At 36.8% G+C, this 20,115-nt stretch overlaps 1 protein-coding gene across 5 annotated transcripts in view; it reads left to right on the forward strand.

Annotated features, from left to right (window-relative positions):
* Nucleotides 1–20,115, forward strand: part of LRRC4C (leucine rich repeat containing 4C) — a 1,200,301-nt gene that overhangs the window by 89,658 nt on the left and 1,090,528 nt on the right. The window contains exon 1 of one of the 5 annotated variants that reach the window (XM_053899826.1): nt 16,787–16,804. The exons of the other annotated variants lie outside the window; for them this stretch is intronic. The gene's annotated coding sequence lies outside the window, so the exon portion shown is untranslated. Of the gene's footprint in view, nt 1–16,786; nt 16,805–20,115 lie in introns of those variants that run through there. 5 annotated transcript variants of the gene reach the window in all.

A 20,115-nucleotide genomic window follows, 5' to 3' on the forward strand; every position in this document is an offset into this window, starting at 1 on the left:
GTGAAGTTATCCAGGCAGTCTCACTTAAAAAATTATACCGGGGAGGTTTTTTAAATGTGAATTTAAATAACTTTCCCCATCCAACTTAATATATGTAATAAATCTATAGACATGCTTTTCCATCTTAGTGGATTATATTCAGGAATGACTAATTTTTGGGAAAAAAAATCAAACTATTTGGTGATTAATTTAAAACGTTTCTATATATCTCCCTGTGTATTTAAGAGTGAAGTCCCTGTCAGTTCTCTAAAGTATTTCTAGAGCCTCCTAATTAGTCCCCTTGCAACTCATTCTTCTCTCTTTGCAAATCCAGTCTCCATATTATTTGCACAGACCACGTAGACCACAAACAGGGTTATGGCACACTCCTGCTTTGAACTCTTCTCTGAGTGCACATCATTTTGAGGAAGAAATCTCACTTTCTTATACCAGTATCCTACCCTTCCATGACTCAAATGTTGCTGTCTCTTCAACCTCATCATCTACTACTTTGTTCTTGAATTGGCAACGTTTCAATAATCCCCAGGACTAATGTGCTTATAGCAGGAATCCAGCACCCACCCTGTTATCTCCAGCTCATGTTTCCCATCCCTTATCCCTACCCTATTGTTTTTTATCTTGATAAATTACCTTTGATCTCAGATGTTACTTCTCCTAACACACTCTCCTGCCACCAGGGCAGACTTAATGTTCTGCTATACTTCTGTAACATGCTGTATAAAACTCTAAAACTGCTACATGATATAAGATTATCTCTTTTTCCCCTGTGAATTTTCCTCTCATAATAATGTAAATTCTATAAGGAAAAGACTTATTTATCATTTTTTAGTTAGCATTTAGATTTTTACTTAACATGTGATTGGTGCTCAACTAGTATTTCTTAAACAAAAACGACCTAAAATTCTATGGGAAGGGATGTTTTACATTTAAATGACATCCTTGGAGAAAAATGCATGTGAGAATAGAGAATAAGAAGGCATCCTTTAAAAAGAAGTCAACTTTCTCTGCTATTTAGAAGTGAAAACGCAGGCCTAACAGGTTTGCGTACATATGGTTTCTTACAATAGATATTTAGCATGCAGGAAAAAAAAAAAAACCCACAAAAAACAGCAACAGATGATAGACAGAGGACAGCTTCCAAAGCCTAAAAGTGCTATGGAATTTTATGACCCAGCAGCCAAATGTAAAATAGTCTCTAAGAGTTCCTTCCTCCTTCTCCTTCTTCTTTGTCCCCCCAAGGAATGTTGGATGAAGTATCTCTGCCCTTAGGTAGAGAGGATTTTTCCATATGTTTTACTGGCACAGCCATTCATGAATGTTGGCAGAACAACATTAGATAATGATTCATTGCAACATAAAGCATTCAGAGGCCCAGCTGAAAAAACTCTTTCTTAGAGTGTTATTTAGAGTTTTGGGCTCATTCAGTTTAGAGAAAACAGCATTACCTAATTCAGTTTGGTTGATAAGGACTCAGGTATTCTGCTTATTGATCTTTGTCCCTTGGTAAGAATTTGTAAAGAGGAGATTCTGGATGTCTGAGCATTTAATGGGATTTTTGTCCAAACAGGTGTTCTATTCAACTCTTGGGAGTAAGAAGGGTGCCACAAATGGGAGCTCAGGGAGAGGAGGGTTTTAGAAAGAGCTGAAAGGCAAATAGATTGGACTTTGATTGTTGAGGATAGAATGACAGAAAGAATAATGGGTGAATCTCATTCTGTTTGGTTGGCAATTTATCGGAGTGTAGGATTGTCAAGCTGATTCTGGCTTTCAACTAGCTGAAACAAAGAAGAAGAAACTTGCCATGATTGGTGCTTAGATATCTGCTGTGATTTAAGGCCTGGGATCTGAGTACCTGAGAAATTTCTACCAGAAATAGATGAAATGCTAACTCAATATGAGATTTTGGCTCATCACATTGAAAGTAATTTCCTAAGCACTTTGTAAAATGACTTGGCACATTTTGGCTTGCAAACTGAGGGGAAGGAATTGCTATTGGTCCAGAAATCTGGTTCACATAAGAATTTGAATGCCCTACTGGGATAATTTTCTTCCTGTGCTGATAACCTTTTGACGGAGGGAATCATGAATCATTAAGGGAAATGCCAACCTGATAGTCTGGGTAACTGGGAATCCATATGGCAGGGAGGCCTTTGGATGTGCTTACAACTACAATGGCCAAGGTTCAGGGATCAAATATAAGTCAGGTTGGTGAGAGTACATGCCCGAGTCAGATTGCCAGAGAGTCTATACTCAGTGTTTCAAAGAAAACAGGCTAAAGAAAAGCTCTATATGCACAATATATACATGCAGATACAGATATAGATGTATGTATACAACTGTCTGCAGGCCTACAGTCCTTCATTTTACATGTGTAGAATCTGAAACTCAGAATTGTTAAGTAAATTATAATGCAGAGTGAAGATTTAAGTTTATGAGTGTCTGGTTCAAAGCTCCCATCTTTCCAATGCATAGAGCCAGGGTTCCCAAATGTTGCTCGGCTGTGTGTATTATCTAAGAAACTTCTTAAAAAATACAGCTTATTCGACATACTCATCTGCCTTGTTCAAGATTATAACTTAGCAGGTCTTAGATGAAGGTCCTGGGTACTTTTTAAATCTATCTCCCAAAATAGGGGTTTATATCCAGGATTGGATACCCCAGTATGACCTATATGATAAAGACAAGAGGCATGGTATAGGAATGGAGACACGTAGAGTCATGGTTCCATTACCACAAATCACACAGTTGACTGTGTGCTGAGCTGCTGCATCACTCCTATGAGTTCACCACTCCTATGTCTTTGGATTGCCCAAGAAACACTGTAGTGAGGAAAAAAGAACACAGACTGTCCTTAGTGACACTGACTGAAATTCTGACTCTGGCTCTGGAGAATTATCGTGTAAAAAAACTCACAAATTTCTCAAACTCTATCTGCCTCACCCTTAAAATGGAAGTAATCCATTGTATTGTTTTTCTAGGCTGCTATAACAAGTATAGTAGTTTAGTTGGTTTAAGCAATAGTCTAGATGGTTTAAGCAATGTAAATTATTTTCTCACAATTCTGGAGGCTAGAAGTCCAAATTCTTAGTGTTGGGCAGGTTTGTCATTCTGAAGCTTTTCCTTGGCTTGTGGGTAGCTGTCTTCCTCCAGTGCTTCACCCGGGCTTCCCTCTGTGTGTTTCTGTGTCTTAATCTCTTCTGTTTATTTTTTAAATTTTTATTTATTTTTAATGTTTATTTATTTTTGAGGGAGGAAGATTGTGATCGGGGGAGGAGTAGAGAGAGAGAGTTAGAGGATCCCAGGTGGCCTCTGCACGGACAGCGGAGAGCCCGATGCGGGGCTCAAACTCATGAACTGTGTGACCATGACCTGAGCCTAAATCAGATGCTCAACTGAGTGAGCCACCCAGGCATCCCTCAATCTTCTCTTTTTATAAAGTTATCAGGCATACTGGATTAGGACGCACTTCAATGAAGTGATTTTAATAGAAGTACCTCTTTAAAGACCTTATCTCTACAGTCGTATTTTGAGGTACTGAGGATTAGAACTTCAACATATGAATTTTGGAGGGACGCTGTTCAGAACAGAACATCCATATTCAACTTAATTTAAGTAGGTACTTTAAAGAGCTAACTAGCATGCAGTAACATGATTGTATGCTAAAAGACATTATGTTAAAGTTCTATTTTATTCAAAAATTTGAAAATTTTTGTTGGATTATTGTGTTGTTTGTTTCAACTTACACCACAAGAGCACAGATATGAAATCAGTGTTGCATTTGCTTTCGGTTAAATTAGCATCCCCTTTTGTCAAACATATTGTGTTTCTATATATTTTTTGTCTGGAATTACATTTAGTTAGCAACCAAAAATAGCTGGTAGAGTGGGCTAGCAGGTATAAGTAAATTGATGTGATAGTCTAAATTAGGATGTGCATAAACACGAGAGTGTGCGGTGTGCATGCACACATATGCACACACACACACACCCCCTTCATATAATATACCAAAGAGATAAATACCCAAACATATCTAGCAGCTATTTTGAAAGCACAAATGCTAACCCAGGTGGAAAAAAAAATAATAGCTTTATTGAGTGCTTATTTTACATGAGATATTATCATAAAATTTAAATACATGCATTATCTCAGTGAAGCCTACCTCAGACTCCATGAATAATATTTCTATACTCATTTTGAAAATAACAAAAAAAGTCAGCCAGAGGAATTAAATATTTCCCAAAGTTTCTGATTAGTAAGTGGTAGAACTTGAATCAAATTCAGTTTTGCCTGATTTCTACACTTAATTTTATCAACTGAATATATCATCCTTCACCCGATGTTGCATCAGGCAGCTATCTCGTGTGTTAAATCCTGCATTGTTCTGTTTGAAATTAGCCACAGTGAGAACACTGGCTCTCCAGTGTCTAAAGTAACATAATTTTGTGATAGCAGGTTTTCGCTAGTTATACTCCAGAAATTGAACATACAGGACCAGAGCATGTGATGAAAACTCAGAGCTCAAGCCCTGCTATTCTACGCATCATTATATAAAAGGCTGATAAAATGCTATTTCACATTTATCTGTTTTTCAGAACAGAAAGGTTATATACTAGTAGAATGTAAGTATGACACACACACATCATGTCATACCATTCTTTAATACTAATAAAGATAATATTGAAAAAAAATTTTTGAGGGGACAAAGTTAGTTCTATAATCTACCTTACATACCAGCCATGTTTGGGGTTTGAATTTAAACTCTTGGTCAATTTTTATTTGGGGATTTTAATTTGCCAGGTAATTTCCTCTCAAACCTAGGTGGGAGAAACTAAGGTAAGGAAAGCAAGCCTTATTTTGACTCATATTATTCAGAGGATTTCTTAAAAATAGACTGTAATTTATTGTTTTGAACAATTTGAAGTGAAAACAAGCAATATATTTTGTTCTAGGCTCTTCTCCCTCTGGTAACTGGCTTATATCATAAAGCTTTATTTCACCTGAATTTTCTGATTGCACTTGACGATCAATCATAGTCTCAAGTGTACTTTTCTCTATTTTGTACTTTTTTTCACTGCTATTTTTTAATATGTGGTTCTAGTTCAGTTTTCCCTTTTTGGTTTTGTTTGAAGATTCTTAAATTTAATTCTAGTGAATAATAGCTAAGTTGTTGAGTGTGTATTGTGTGGCAGGTAAGGAACAAATGGTTGCTCTCTACACATGGACTCATCTGAAGAGTAATGAACGTCTCATAAAATCTAGTGGAATTTTATGGGGGTGTCTAGCTTAATAAATGTGCATACTCTATCCCTTGAACAGCCTCATCACTTTCTAGAAAGGCATCTGTTGGAATGGAGCTCCTGTTTTCACAGCGGGAGTCCCTCTACTACATATATAACTCCTTACGGGATTTTGAATGAGATTCCTTTGTAAATATTTTGTTTGTGTGTTTTCTCATTACTAAAGTTATGGTTGAAGTGATCACAACTGGTTAACTGAAACTTGGGTCAGAAGCCAGACAATCTATTTGGTAATAGCACTTTATACAGCCAAAGTAAAATATCTCTGGCTTGTGGGGGTACATAGTAGGAAAAAAGGTCATAAACTACAACATTGAAAAATTACTCCTCAGGAAGCACCAACTGAGAAATACCAGAACAAGAAAAGGGAAGAAAAGTCAATTTATTTCCTCTTTTTCTTTACTTATGATGTTTATGAACCAAGAATATTTTTGAAGATACTAAAGTTATTTTAAAAAGGAGACCATCAGCCTGAGGTGGCTTTCATGCCTTAGTAGCCTACATAAGCCAACCGAAACCTGAGCCAGAGTCCATTCCTGTAAATGCACACCTGCCAAGGAAAATAAATTTAACAACAACCAATGACAAACAGGGAACTAGGCCTTCCCAAATAAGGCAGCTGCTTAAAATGTAGCTGGTCAAATAATTTTCTTGCTTTGCTTCTGTAACTATTCTATGAAAGCTTTTCTCCTCGTATGGTTCGTCAGTGGGCACTGTAGCCACTTTTGATTTGGTGATGCCCAGTTTGAATCCATGTTTGTGCAGATAAGCTCCTGAAAATTTTAAGGTACCTCTCAGTTTATTGTCTTATGGAAAAAAAGCATGATTTGGATAGGAACAAAGAAAGAGTTCTGTGTAATGGTAAAGTACCTACCTGGTTTAATTCATGCTACGAGATAATAGCCAGATATGGTCTTGAGTCCTAAGAAAGCAAATGGATTCAATTGGAGTATTCAGAATAAGAACACTCAGGGTGGATTTGAAGATGAGCTATGTAAAGATTTAGATGATATTTGGCATCAGATTCCTGTAAGATATATTAAGTTGTTTGTCTGTTTGAACCTCTGAGAATAGATATTTTGTTTTTAAGAACTTGATACATATTTTGATGGGAAACCTAATTAAAGCCAAAGAAATGAACTACGTGACCGCCAAAGTTTCCATCATACTATGGTTCTATAAGAAAATATTATTGTTGCACTTGAAGACACCCCAGGATTGAGATTACAACTAGATGAACTGAGGGAAATGTTTACACCTAAAGACTCGGGTAAGGAGGTAGCCCTTTTAACCCTGGCCCCTCTGAAGCAGTGAGAGGGAGAAAAAGCCTACTATTTGCCCAGGTAAAGGAGAAACAGCAGGGAGAAAGCTAAAGAAACAAAAGGGATCCTTTCTGTTTACTTTTATTATCAGTGGGCTATTAAACAGAGATATTAAATCATGGTGGGTGGGACTTGGACAGGAACAAGGAGAGTATCCACTTCCCTGCCTGTGATGTGATGAATAACGGTCCCCCGAGATGTCCAGGTCCTATCTCGCATACATGTTACCTTATATGTCAAAAGAGATTCTGTAGCTGTGATCTTGAGATGGGAGATTATACTGTGGAAGAAAAGGCCATGTGATAGAAGCAGAGGGAAGCAGAGTCAGAAGAATGCCACGCTGCTGCCTGTGAAGATGCAAGAAGGGGCCATGAGCCAAAGAGTCTTAGGAATGCAGCTTTAGTCGCTGGCAAAAGTAAGGAAATGTATTTGCCCCTAGGGTCTTCCACAGGAGCATGGCCTGTCTATACCTTGACGTTAGCTCAGTGATACTGATGCCACACTTCTGACCTCCAGAATTGCAAGAGAACAAAGTGGTGGCGTTTTAAGTTACTAAGTTGGTAGTAATTTGTTACAGTGCCAACAGAACTGGTGTATCACATAGTTTAAAGAAGATTAAATACTAGGCTTCCCCACCTAGTGATTCTGAGTGATTCTGGAAAACCAATCCTGACTGTAGATGGGCAGGGTCTTATGTCGGGTACCTTTGAGAGAGAGAGAGAGAGAGAGAGAGAGAGAGAGAGAGATTGAGAATGGGAAGGAGACAGAGAGAAGGAGGCAGATTTTCAGTGACTTTTAGGCACTCATATTCTCCATTAAAATCTATTTGCACTGAAGCTGTTTATAGGCCTGGCACTGAGTTTGTCACCCTTAACTTTTTCTTTTTTTCTTTTTCTTTTTCTTTTTCTTTTTCCTTTTCTTTTCCTTTTTCTTTTTCTTTTTCCTTTCTTTGTTTTCTTCTCTTGGCTTTTCTTACCTCCGTAAGTCAAGAAAAATATTTGTTTAGCAATATATGAAGCACAAAACTTGAGAAAATGCTGCTGTGTCTTACAAAAAGAGATGTGATTTGTGAGCAAGTGAATTTAAAATGTGTGAGATCCCAGTCACGAAAGAGTTGAGGTGTTGAGCTTGCAGGAGATGGCCTGCCTCCTGGACCCACACCATGGGATTGGCACTCTGCTCTAAGTGCAGGATCCTTTCTTATCCATATGTTAATCATTTACATAAAAGCTAACGTTTACTTTAGCATAAACTACATTTTCTTGCTTTTTATAGAAATTGGTAATACAAAAAGTACAAAGAACAGTATGCATGTGCTGTACATGTATGTATGTGTGTATGTATATATATATATATATATACTATATATGTACATAACATATGTATATATGTACATAGCATATGTACATATGCTATATATGCTATATATATAAAACACTATATAAAACACTGTGTGTATGTATATGTGTGTGTGTGTGTGTGTGTGTATATATATACACACATATGTAGTGAATTTTACTATACCATGGATACTATCAATTATTGCTTGAGTTTTCAATGAAAGGTATTTTCCATAAGATTTGTATTAGTTGTAATTATAGTGTCTTCCATTCATGAATTCAGATTGAATATGGACTGGAATACAAGAATAATATAATAATCAGTAGGAATTAAAATAAAATTATGCTCCTAGAACCGGATTTAAGAATCACTAGAGTTATATCAATTTTTTTCTGGTGACACTAAGAATGTGTTAAGTCATAACTTCATTTTATTTTATTTTTTTAATGTTTATTTATTTTTGAGACAGAGAGAGACAGAGCATGAATAGGGGAGGGTCAGAGAGAGAGGGAGACACAGAATCCGAAGCAGGTTCCAGGCTCTGAGCTGTCAGCACAGAGCCCGACGCGGGGCTCGAACTCATGGACTGCGAGATCATGACCTGTGCTGAGCTGAGTCGGACGCTTAACCGACTGAGCCACCCAGGCGCACCTGTTTAGTCATAAATTTATAGACTCAAGAATTCAAAGTAGAATACAGAAGTAGAATTTAAATGATGTTAACCATGTATTATAACTATATATTGTAACTCCTGTATAATTTTTATCTATGAAATCACTAATGGGACTTAAAATCAATTTTTTTTCTTTTATTGTCCACATATAAGCATAATAAGGATCACTACAAAATTGCTTTTTATAAGGAATTAGTGACTGGAACTGTCTGTATAGTGTATTTGGGAAAAAAAATATTATGCAAGATGCTCAAATTGGGACACCTAGTATTCAGGGCAAATCACGTACAGATTCATACTTTCTGTTACTTCTGGTAATGTACTTAAAATCAAGGCTGACTACAGATGCTTATGTACTAGAAAATTGGGTACAGAAAGTTGCTGTTTGTATTCTCTCACTCCTACCAGAGGATGAAGTTGATGGAATGGGTTATGGTCTGAATTTGACATATTTTTCTATTGTAACGTTAATGAAAATGGAGGACAGTGGACAGGGTGAAGCCAAGATCCTTCTTTTCCAAACATGGTCCAGTGACCTGGATAAACATTCTGCTGTCCTGACATCACCATATTCAGAAAATGAATATCCACTCACATGTGGTGGATATGGTAACTGTCAGGTTGCCTTCCTGTTTTAAAGCCAAGGCTGTGTTTCCTGGAAAACTGGCTGGTATTAACATTGTACAAAATTTTAATACAGACTTTTTGATTTAGGCTCAAACCATATATATCCTGTAATTCATGTGCTGTAATTCATTTTTAATATCCACTCATTTAATTTTGTTGGTGCCTAGCATTGTGGTAGTCTCCAGGGAAGAGGTAAGTATTTCAATTTATCTTATTTGGAAGTGTATCATTAGAAATATCTAAGATTTATGCATATGGAGTAGAAAATAATGATGCAAAACAAAAGATACTCCATGTGAGTTATCCTTGCTTCCTCTCTGATCTCCTCCTGTACTGTATTCTAAGTCCCTTTCTAAACTTCAGCAATATGGGCCCTATTTCTTTTTTTCAATCTCCTTTAATTTTTTTAAAGTGTATTTATTTATTTTGAGAGAGGGAAAGTGAGTGAGCATGAGTGTGTGTGAGCTGAGGAGAGGCGGGTGGGGGGGGAGAGATAGAGAGAGAGAGACAGAGACAGAGACAGAGACCGAGACCTGAGCAGGCTCTGTGCAGTCAGTGCAGAGCTCCATAGGGGCTCATCTCTCAAACAGTGAGATCATGACCTGAGCTGAGATCAAGAGTCCCATTCGTAACCAACAGGTGCCCCTCCTTTGCTTTTTCTAATTATAGGTTCTTTGCATATGCTTTTTCTCTGGTGGAAGACACTTATCTGCTTATTACCAATTCATTTAATTAACTCTTCTCTTTATTCAGTCTAAACTCAGCATGGCTTCTTCCATACATTCTTTCATGATCTGTCCTCCTTCCCCTCTCTCTTCTCTTAAAACCACCTAAGTCTCTGCTGTAGCTCATGTTTCACTTTGCCCTCAGATATTTATGGGATTTAAAAAGCAATTGTCTGTTTCCTTCACAAGATTATAAAAATCCATGCAAGTAGAGGCTGAGTATATTTCCTTTCCAGTTGACTCCAAGCCCTTTGCAAACTCGTTTGCTAAAGGTAGATGATTATACATGTAGATTGAATGTTTAAAGTCCAGGAGTGTTATGGGAAGTCTGAAAGTGGAAGCTCAGTGCATATGAGGGATGCTAATGGGCTTTGAGATGGATCAGGAGGATGGAGAGCTGATGCGTAGAGAATGCCTGCTTTGGGTTTTTAAGGCTTTAAAAAAAGGCATCATGAAGAAGATTTGCAAAGTTATGAGGCAGCATGTGAAGTTAAACACACAGACTTTGGATTCAGAAAGCCTGAGTTCAGATTTAGCTGAACCAGCTGCTGGTGAGCCTTAGGCAGTTTATTTTCCTTCTTTAAGATTTGCTTTCTTTATTTCTGAAATATACTCGTGACTTGCTTTGTGAGATATTACAAGGCAGTTATTTTCCACATTTAAATCATTTGCATTATCTTTATGATTTTTGAATATCTGTTTTTTACTAGTATTTGTTATCACTTTTTCTTTAGTGTTTGCTTTCTCTTCCCTCTTCTTTAAAGTCTCTTAAATTAGAATACAAAATCATGCTTTTGTTCTGCTAGCTATAGTTTTCTGATAAGCTTTTAAATTTAAACTTAGCTATTTGAGATGTTCATAATGTATCTGCAAACCACTCATAACTATCTCTTGTGTCAACAACAATATAGAAAAGGAAAAATAGAACAAGGAGGTTAGAAAAGTAGGGAATACAGAGAAGACACCTAAATCTAATCTCTCTTCACTCCTAGAGTCAAGTCTTTTATGAGACTTTGGTCTCTTCTGAGTATAGGCCAACGGTGAAACAAAGACAAAATAGATTGGGCCACTTTACTTGAATGGAATTTTCAAAGAAATGATCATATATTGTTTATAATTCTTAAAAGAAGGGCCTGTGCATCATGCTCTGTTTCATATTTAGTCATGATCTTGCTTTTCCACCTTGGTCGTTAATTACTGCTATTATCACTACTACTGGCTAAACTACACCAAAGAATTAAGGGCATGATGTACATCATAAGCATTAGATTGGTTATTAGTTTTTCCACTAATTAAAATGGAGAAAGTTAAGCTTAGAGAGATTTACATAACTTGTTCTGACTTATTACTCTGGGGATGGCTGACAACAAACTTAATGCTGTCTTAGGTTTCTTTTCTTTGATTGGCCTAAAGCCACAGTAGTTAAAATGCAGGGAAAGATGAGTGCTGTTGTCAAATGCTTTTTGGAAATTTTGGATTAAGCATGATAAATACATTGCTTTAATTCAGGACTTTTCAGAGATATTAATACGTTAATTTGCATTCACCCATCTATGGAGTCACTCTTGCAGAGCTCCTTTAAGGTTTAGTGATTTGTAAAAAAAAAATCCTTGGGGGAAATGCTGACCTAATGATTTCCTTTTTTTTTTTTTTAATATTATCTAGTAATCAAGTATATTACTCTAATATCATAACGATCCCACAAGAATATATAGAGAATTGGCATGCTTTGGGTGCTTGGCTAAATTGTTGAAAATCTAACAGTAGCAGATTGGCTACTGTGAATGCAATATTCAGACAAGACCAAGATAGTTTTCAACAATGATACCACACCATGTAGTTTAGAAATGTGAACCATCTTAGTTCTTAGTGTTTGATCCCATGTCTAGGGAATCGAGGTTCGAGGATGAGGATTAGTGTCACTCCAGAAACAATGCTAAAGGTCTATGATCCAGAATGTAGAAGATTTTATACAACTAGGATTGATGGCAGCTGGTTAGGACCACCTAACAGTACAACTTGTACCTTACACACAATAACGTTTTTCTAAAAAGGTACATTTGGCCCCCAACCCAGGAGTCCTATCCCTGAACTACAGTCCATCTGAACTCTGGAGGAAGACATACCTTTTTTCAATTCATCTTTCCCCAGAGAAGCTCTTTTTTTCATAATTTTGACAAAGTCACAGTATGAGCTACCAGTAGATATGGAATCAAGAGTTGAAACCATGAGGGTCAACAGTTTGAAATCTATAGTGGATAGAACATCATTCATAATATTCAACATGCTTTTATGTGCTTTTTGATACAAGTAATGGGAACGGGTGAGTTCAACTTACTAGAAGGAGAGTGGAGTGCAGTAACATTTAGCATCAATTGAATACACAACATAATGGGAAGCTATTACTGTTCTGGAAATACTTTCAGAAACAAAGATCTATTTTGCAAAGTAGCAGGGTGAATGTTACAAATGCATAGCAACCCCTGAAAGTTTATTTGTATCATCTTGCTATAATGGACCTCCTTGGTTTTGATATTATTTCTGGTCATTTAAATACTTGAATGTAGGTAATGCAAGTTCTCCAACTTGATTTACATTAATTAGGATACATTTTCAAGTCCTGTATTAGAATAGTTCTTTTGGTACAAGTGTATTAGTTTAAGAGGTTTGGGGATGTTTTCTGACATGTTCTTTTTTCTTTCTTTCTTTCTTTTTTAAGCTTGTGTCACCTATACATTGAACCATATAAAATTGCAAATATTTAGCCACATTTAACCTAAAAATGGGTATTTCACATGGCTCAATCCTAATGGAAAGCATTTGGGAGGACCATGTGTGATATTTCTGATTTCACTTACCACCATCCGCCTGAAAAAATGCCAACACCACATGACTTTGGAAGGACAATATGTCATTAATGTAAATGAACCATGCAACATCTTACTATCTCTGGGTATGTCCTCTTCATATATACACAACTTTTTAAAAAAAAATTATTCTGATTCCGATAAGTTAAATACAGTATTATGTTAGTTTCAGGTGTACATTATAGTGTTTCAAGAAGATATATACACAACTTTGGATGAATTAACAATATGAGTAGTGTCCTGATTCACTGTTAACATAGATTCTAATAAATTTGGGGATAATACATATTTATGCAGATAGGACATTCAGAAGTTTGTATCATACAAAGCAAAACAACTATATGCTCAGATTTTTTGGCTTTGTTTCACAGAGTACACTCTCTGGGACATAATTTAGACCCACATTGCTGTGCCTAATGGCTCTGTGAAGGATAAGGTGTATTTATTTTCTGCCTTCTTCATCATGTTCCCAAATTATTAGTCAGAAAGACAGATAATTATAAGGTAAAGATGAACCATCTAATCCTTGTCACTGAATCCCCTTTTTCTTCCTCTCTCCGTCTCTCTTTGCATTATTCATTTTTCTTGGATGAGTTCAGTCAACACAGAACAAATACTAATCCAGCGGTGCCATTTGCTGTACCTGCCACCATATTTCCTGCAGGAATTTCTCTTAAGTGGGTGCCTTTCCCTTGCCCCATTATGTAGGTATGTTGGAGCTTAGAGGCAATAGCCTTGAAATTTCATATGCCCTCTCTGCATTATGTGTAACCCGAGCAGAGTAAAATGAATGGGTGTCAACAGGAAGAAAGAAGGTCAAGCATTAAAACTCTGAGGAGTCAGAAGAAAGAAGTGTACTATTTTTCTTTTGAGAGTAATACTCTTTCTTGTTCATTTCATGTCATCTTAATCTTCAAGGTTTTCTGCTTTCCTGAGATGGAGCATTGGGGGAGATCAGGAACATGTTAAATCTCTGGTAGATGATATAGTTCTGATTTTTATTTATTTATTTTTTAATGTGGAGCACTTCACTTGTCTCTGAATTCTAGGAAGAGAGAATCACTCTGAAATCTGATCACATTGAATTGTGTTTTGGCTCTTTTTTTTTAGAATGGAGTTCTTTTAAAAATGCAGTGTGATTGGAGATTAAAGGCATTAGGCCAGAAGCAGTAAAAGAAAATGGTGTGTCTTCTCCGATCCCTAATGGGCTTTTCTATGTCACTTCTGAGAAATCTTTCAATAATTTAGGTAGGAATAGTGGGGAAGAAACTCACAGGCTTGGAATTCATGAGCAATGTCAGCTATAGTTTGGTTCTGCTGTTAGGGAAGATACTCCAGAGGTTCTATGTAATGATGAAGATTTGTACACTGACAGACAGTGATCAACTGGCTGACAGAGGTCATGGCCAAATGACCTTATAATCTAGTAACATACTTTTATGCCCTTGGGCAAAGCTCTTCATTTCTCACGACTTCATCTTCTTCATTTGTAAACAATTGAAGCCGATGGTTCAAAAACATATACATGCAGTAGAACCTTTGTTTTAATTGCACATGAAATCTTATGTAATGTTCCTATTATGAAAAATATTAAAAAATTTCATTCAGAGGGGCCTTCTGAAATGAGGATAGCAGACCTGAATTCTCCCTGCTCACTACCCTCGCTTTCTATTCTAAAGCACTAGCTGCCTGAGGCTACTTCAAGCTACACATTTTAGAGACCACTTTTATCAAAATCTTTATGTGGCCCCCTGGATTTTCACAATCCTGTTAGCTCATTTGTAAAATTAGAAAATCTAAACTCCCTGTATGTAGTACCTTTGTAGTAACCTATTGATAAGGACTGATTTCATCCATGAAGAAATGATCTCTATGAATTAGTCTAAGTACTTGGAAAATCTGTATTTTACAAAAAGTATTAGACCCTTGAAATTTGAAAATTGAACATTTACAGCCTTTCCTATTTTTGAGGCACATACTTAGGTGGGATTTGTACTGTAGGGGCTCAGGAATAAGTCCTCAGGAATAGAAACATTGTGTGTGTGCATGGAGTATGGCATCCAGTCACTATACTACTATAGCATTTGAAAGCTAAAGCTTTCAAATTCTCTTTAGATGACCATATTTTCACACAAGCAAGCATTGTTCCATGAGTAAACTGGAAGTGGCATATTAGAGTAGGGAGAATGGAGTTTGAGTAATGCATTAGTTATGAATAACTGAGTAACAGTGACCCTGTGCTGTTAACTCAAGCCTTTTGGTCAGTTTCCTTAGATGAGCCCTGTGGTACCATGTGTATAACCTTAATATGTGGCAGGTAAGATATAAGTGAGCCTTCCTTGTACATCTATATGACATCCATTCTATTACCTATTGACGTGTATACTTTTCAAATACATATGAAACTTTTTTAGTCTTTCTGGTGTGACAATTTTTAATGTAAGGAAAGAATCATCTGCATTTTAGATATTTGCATACATTATTACATTAGTGTCTGGCATTAGTTATAAATGTAATCTTTTAAATTTGGGAGCAGATGATTAAGAATTTAACACACGCATGTCAATGTTTACCGTATTGAATATAGCTATGGATAAAGAAGAGGTGGTGTGTGTGTGTGTGTGTGTGTGTGTGTGTGTGTGTGTGTGTGTGTGTGTGTGTGTGTGTGTGTGTGTGTGTGTGTGTGTGTATATATAATGGAATAGTACTTGGCGATGAAAAAGAATGAAATTTTGATATTTGCAACAATATAGATGGAACTAGAGAGTATTATGCTAAGTGAAATATGTCAATCAGAGAAAGACAGATATTGTGATTTTACTCATATGTGGATTTTGAGAACTACAATAAATGAACATAGGGGAAGGGAGGAAAAGTAAGATAAAAACACAGAGGGAGGTAAACCATAATAAATTCTTCAATACAGAGAACAAACAGGGTTGCTACAGGGGAGGTAGATGGGGCATTGGTTAAATGGATGATGAGCATAAAGGAGAACACTTTTTGGGATGAGCAGTGGGTGTCATATGTAAGAGATGAATCACTGGGTTCTACTCCTAAAGCCATGACAATAATTATGTTAATTAACTTGCATTAAATAAATAAATAAACAAATTTAGCATGATTTTTTTTCTTTTTACCATTATCCTTTAATGCCCCTTCTAAATTCTTTAGCCAGATTGTCTGGTCTGTACTTCAGTTGCCAATCAGTAGGACTTGAAAAAGATCGCCGTATTCAGCTACCTTTGGAATGCTATGTCACAGTTAAATAGTGTTCTTTAGTGTAGAACTTTTTACAACCTTTTAAAATTGAACTACAGTGTAAAATTCTAAGAAGGGAGTGTATTTGCAGTATTTATGCGAACTTTCTTCTAGGATATCTTAAACAATTGCTAGTCTGATAAAACATACTTGCATTGTACTGGCTTAATCATTGTCAAGGAGGATTAATTTTAGGACATCACTAATTCTTTTTTTTTTTTAATGTTTATTTATTTTTGAGAGAGAGGAGAGAGACAGAGCATGAGCAGGAGAGGGGCAGAGAGAGAGGGAGACACAGAATCCGAAGGAGGCTCCAGGCTCTGAGCTGTCAGCCTAGAGCCCGATATGGGCTCCAACCCACAAACCGTGAGATTATGACCTGAGCCAAAGTCTGTCCCTTAACCAGCTGAGCCAACCCAGACAACCCAGGACAGCATTGTTTCTTAATTCACCCTGATCTAATTTCACTGAAGTAGGAACAGAAAGTGAAAGGAAACAGGTCTGTTTGTGCTTTTTCTGCCTGGGGGAATGGAAGGTAGGGACAATCAACCTAGCAGGAATTCACAGTGAGAAAATTCTTTCCCTGTTTCTCTAATTGTTGTTTCTTCTAGGGGGAGGGGGACCTCTCTGTGGAGGGTTTCTGACAGCAAGTGCAGAATGACTAGAATGGATTTAATTTTTCATTGGAAGGGTGAGCACTGTGTTTTGAAGAACACCAACTTTTCCATCACATTAAATATTAACGACTAACTGCAATTCCTCTCTTTAATGTGCTTTGTTTTGGTGTTAGGCCAAGCCAAAAAGATGAAAAGCCCCTTGAGGCCTGATATAGAATATAATTTGCTCTGCAATTTTGGTGGTAAACATGGTAATAAATTAGAGAGTGTAATGAATATGCATGCAAGAACCTGGAATCCTCCTCTGACTCTTTGTGTCCCTCAGAACACTTAGTCGCCCCTACAAATTCCTTGAGAAAATCTCTATGGCCATCAGAGTGACTTGAAGCTTGCTTACATCTCTTCATTAAATATTTTCGTGTAAATAGTATTTTAAATGGTTGATTTTACAAACGCCTTTTGCAAATACCTAACCATTCTAGAATCCACCAGGCAACTCTTTGTATTTTTTAATCTGGAGTACAAAATCCTCTGTGACTCAGCTTTTGTTGTTTCTGGTGCAGAGATTCTGAATGAGGTTAGAGAAATCTGCAGGGACCATATCATGTGGGATCTCCTATGCCATGATAAAGTATTTAGATTTGAAAACAATTGCAGTGGCGAGTTAGTTAAAGAAGGGAAGTGGTGATAGTTGATTCTTAAACATCATTGTGTTTTCGGTATGGAAAATGGTCTGTGTGGAAGCAAAAAAAGAAACCAGGAGACCAGGAAAGGAACAATTGCAGTAACCCTGCCTAGTGATGACGGTAGTTTAGATTGGCCCACCAAACTCCATAAAACCAGAGCAGAATAAATTCATTTATTTTTAAATACACAGTATAAGAGGCATATAGACAACTGATGATCTCCTACCCCTGCTCCTTGTCTTCTTCCATCGTTACCTTCCTAAGTCAGAGAAGAGTTTGTGCCTCACACTGTTTTAAGTCTAAGGGCACAGTAAGTAATAAAACAGCCAACTTGCTTCTTGGATTCCCAAGATTTAATGACAAAAAGGAAGAGCTAGAACCTAGTAGGGCTCTCAGTGCAGCCCTGTTTACATGAAATCTGAGCTTCTTTCATTATAATCTTTGCCATAACTTTTGACCCATATCTCTGTTTTTGTTAGAGAATTTCTATTTCTGGGTCAAGAGGAAGACTCAAACCATCTGGGGTTAAGAGTCAGTATTGATTATTAGTTTGAGTTTCTGTCCAACTTTCAAAGCAACAGTTATCAAAAGCAGTGGTTAATTGTATTTAAATTTTCCTCCCTCCCGACTTCTCTGGTTCTTCATTTTCAGATATATATTTTAATTTGCAATTGGACATGTTTGAACAACCTCTTATTCATTTTGGATTAAACAGCCAGTATTGAGTAATTTTTATTCAGTGTTGTTTGGTGTGGAAACAGAGATTTCAGATATGCTTCTAGCCTTTAACTGAGGGGATAAAAGTACAATTCTGAATAAAACTGTATTCATATTTGTACTATAGACTTCCTTGAATATTGCTGATAGTCATTATGCTTGTTTTGTGTGTTTGTTTTTGTCAGAAAACATCAGTGAGCAGTATAGAAGTTTAGAAGAAAGGAGACTCATTAATGAGAGGAGGGGTCAAGATAGGAAGGCTTTACTGAAAAGCTGAGGGCAAAGTGGTCCTAAAATAATCACTGGGATCCGGAAAGGCTAAAAATATATGGCTGTACTCTTGAGGCAGAGGAGAAATTGGTGAGCTGAAGCTGGGGTTGTGGTGGGCGGATCAATACTAAGATTATCAAAGCTGGGATCAAAGGCATTTGTGGCACATCAGAGGAACAGCTTTTGTTTGTTCATTTAATAGAAAGCTCTAGAAAGAGAAGAGTATAAATGAAATATGCTGAAAATTCAAATGTTACCTCTGTGCTCTGACTAGTGGAAAGGTTTATATTTTGCTTTAATAATATTTAAAATAAGGTTCACTAAGATAAGATGATGTATTGTAGACCTGATAAAAACTGTGATACAATAAACCGCCTGCGTTTTGCACCCATTTAGGATTATTAGCCAAGTAGCTTGAAGAACAGAAGTCTTTTACATCAAATGTTAAAAGAAGATAATTCAAATAAGATTCACAGTCCATGTGGTTCTCTAATTGGAGTGAAGTGCAAATACCTCAAACATTACTGTGTAATTGGTTGTTGGATAATAGTGACTGTTACCTAAATTGGGACTTCTTACAACATAAAACACCAAAATTCATGAAAAATAAGTACGCAATTTTATCAACATTTATTACATAAGTAAAAAATAAAGCTTCATTGTAAATATTACCTTTATAAGAGTACATTTTGTTTTGGGGGCTGAACCAGGAAAGCTCTTAAAAACCTAAGACTGAGGGGCACCTGGGTGGCTCGGTCGGTTGAGTGGCCGACTTCGGCTCAGATCATGATCTCGCAGTCCGTGAGTCTGAGCCCCGCTTCGGGCTGTGTGCTGACAGCTCAGAGCCTGGAGCCTGTTTCAGATTCTGTGTTTCCCTCTTTCTCACCCTCCCCCGTTCATGCTCGGTCTCTCTCTCTCTCAAAAATAAATAAACGTTAAAAAAAAAATTTAAAAAAATTTGTTTAAAAAAAACAAAACAAAACAAAAACCTAAGACTGACATGTTTGTATAAGTCTCTTTCTTCATTTCCTGATTAACTTATTTATCAGAAGAAAGAGTATGTATGCATTTTTCATTACTTAAAATATATTTTAATGATTTCCAAAATTAATCTCATTTTCCCTGAAATTTTTATTCTTGCAGCATGTATGTATGGCCTAGAAAAAAAATTGGAACAGTAAATTTTGCTAAAAGAGGAAATTTTTCAATGTTTTTTTTTTCCTCTTTAATCATCCTTGAGCTTACATTCCAGCAAAAGAGTCAGTTAATTACAACTCCTTCCTCAGTTTTCAAGTGACTTGATGCAGAGATGTTGTTAGCCTTATGTACACATGCATTTAGTTCATCATTGGTGCTCTAGTGTCCTTAAATTGTGGTCCCCAAAACCCCAATTCTGACCTCTAGTATCTGTGAATGTGACCTCATTAGGAACAAGGGTCTTTACAGATAGAATTAAGTGAAAGATCTTGTGATGAGACCATGCTGGATTACTTGGTTGGGTGCTAAATCCAAGTGTCATAAGAAGAGGAGAAGAGAAAAAGGCCATGAGAAGACCGATACAGAGAACCATCAGAAAGTGGGAAGAGGCATGGGGTTCCTGGGTGGCTCACTCAGTGCAACCGACTTCAGCTCAGGTCACGATCTTGAAGTTTGTGAGTTTGAGCTCCACACTGGGCTCTGTGATGACAGCGTGGAGCCTGGAGCCTGCTTCA

Source organism: Panthera pardus, unplaced genomic scaffold (assembly GCF_024362965.1).
Source record: "Panthera pardus isolate Hobbes unplaced genomic scaffold, ASM2436296v1 HiC_scaffold_12, whole genome shotgun sequence".
NCBI lineage: Eukaryota > Metazoa > Chordata > Mammalia > Carnivora > Felidae > Panthera > Panthera pardus.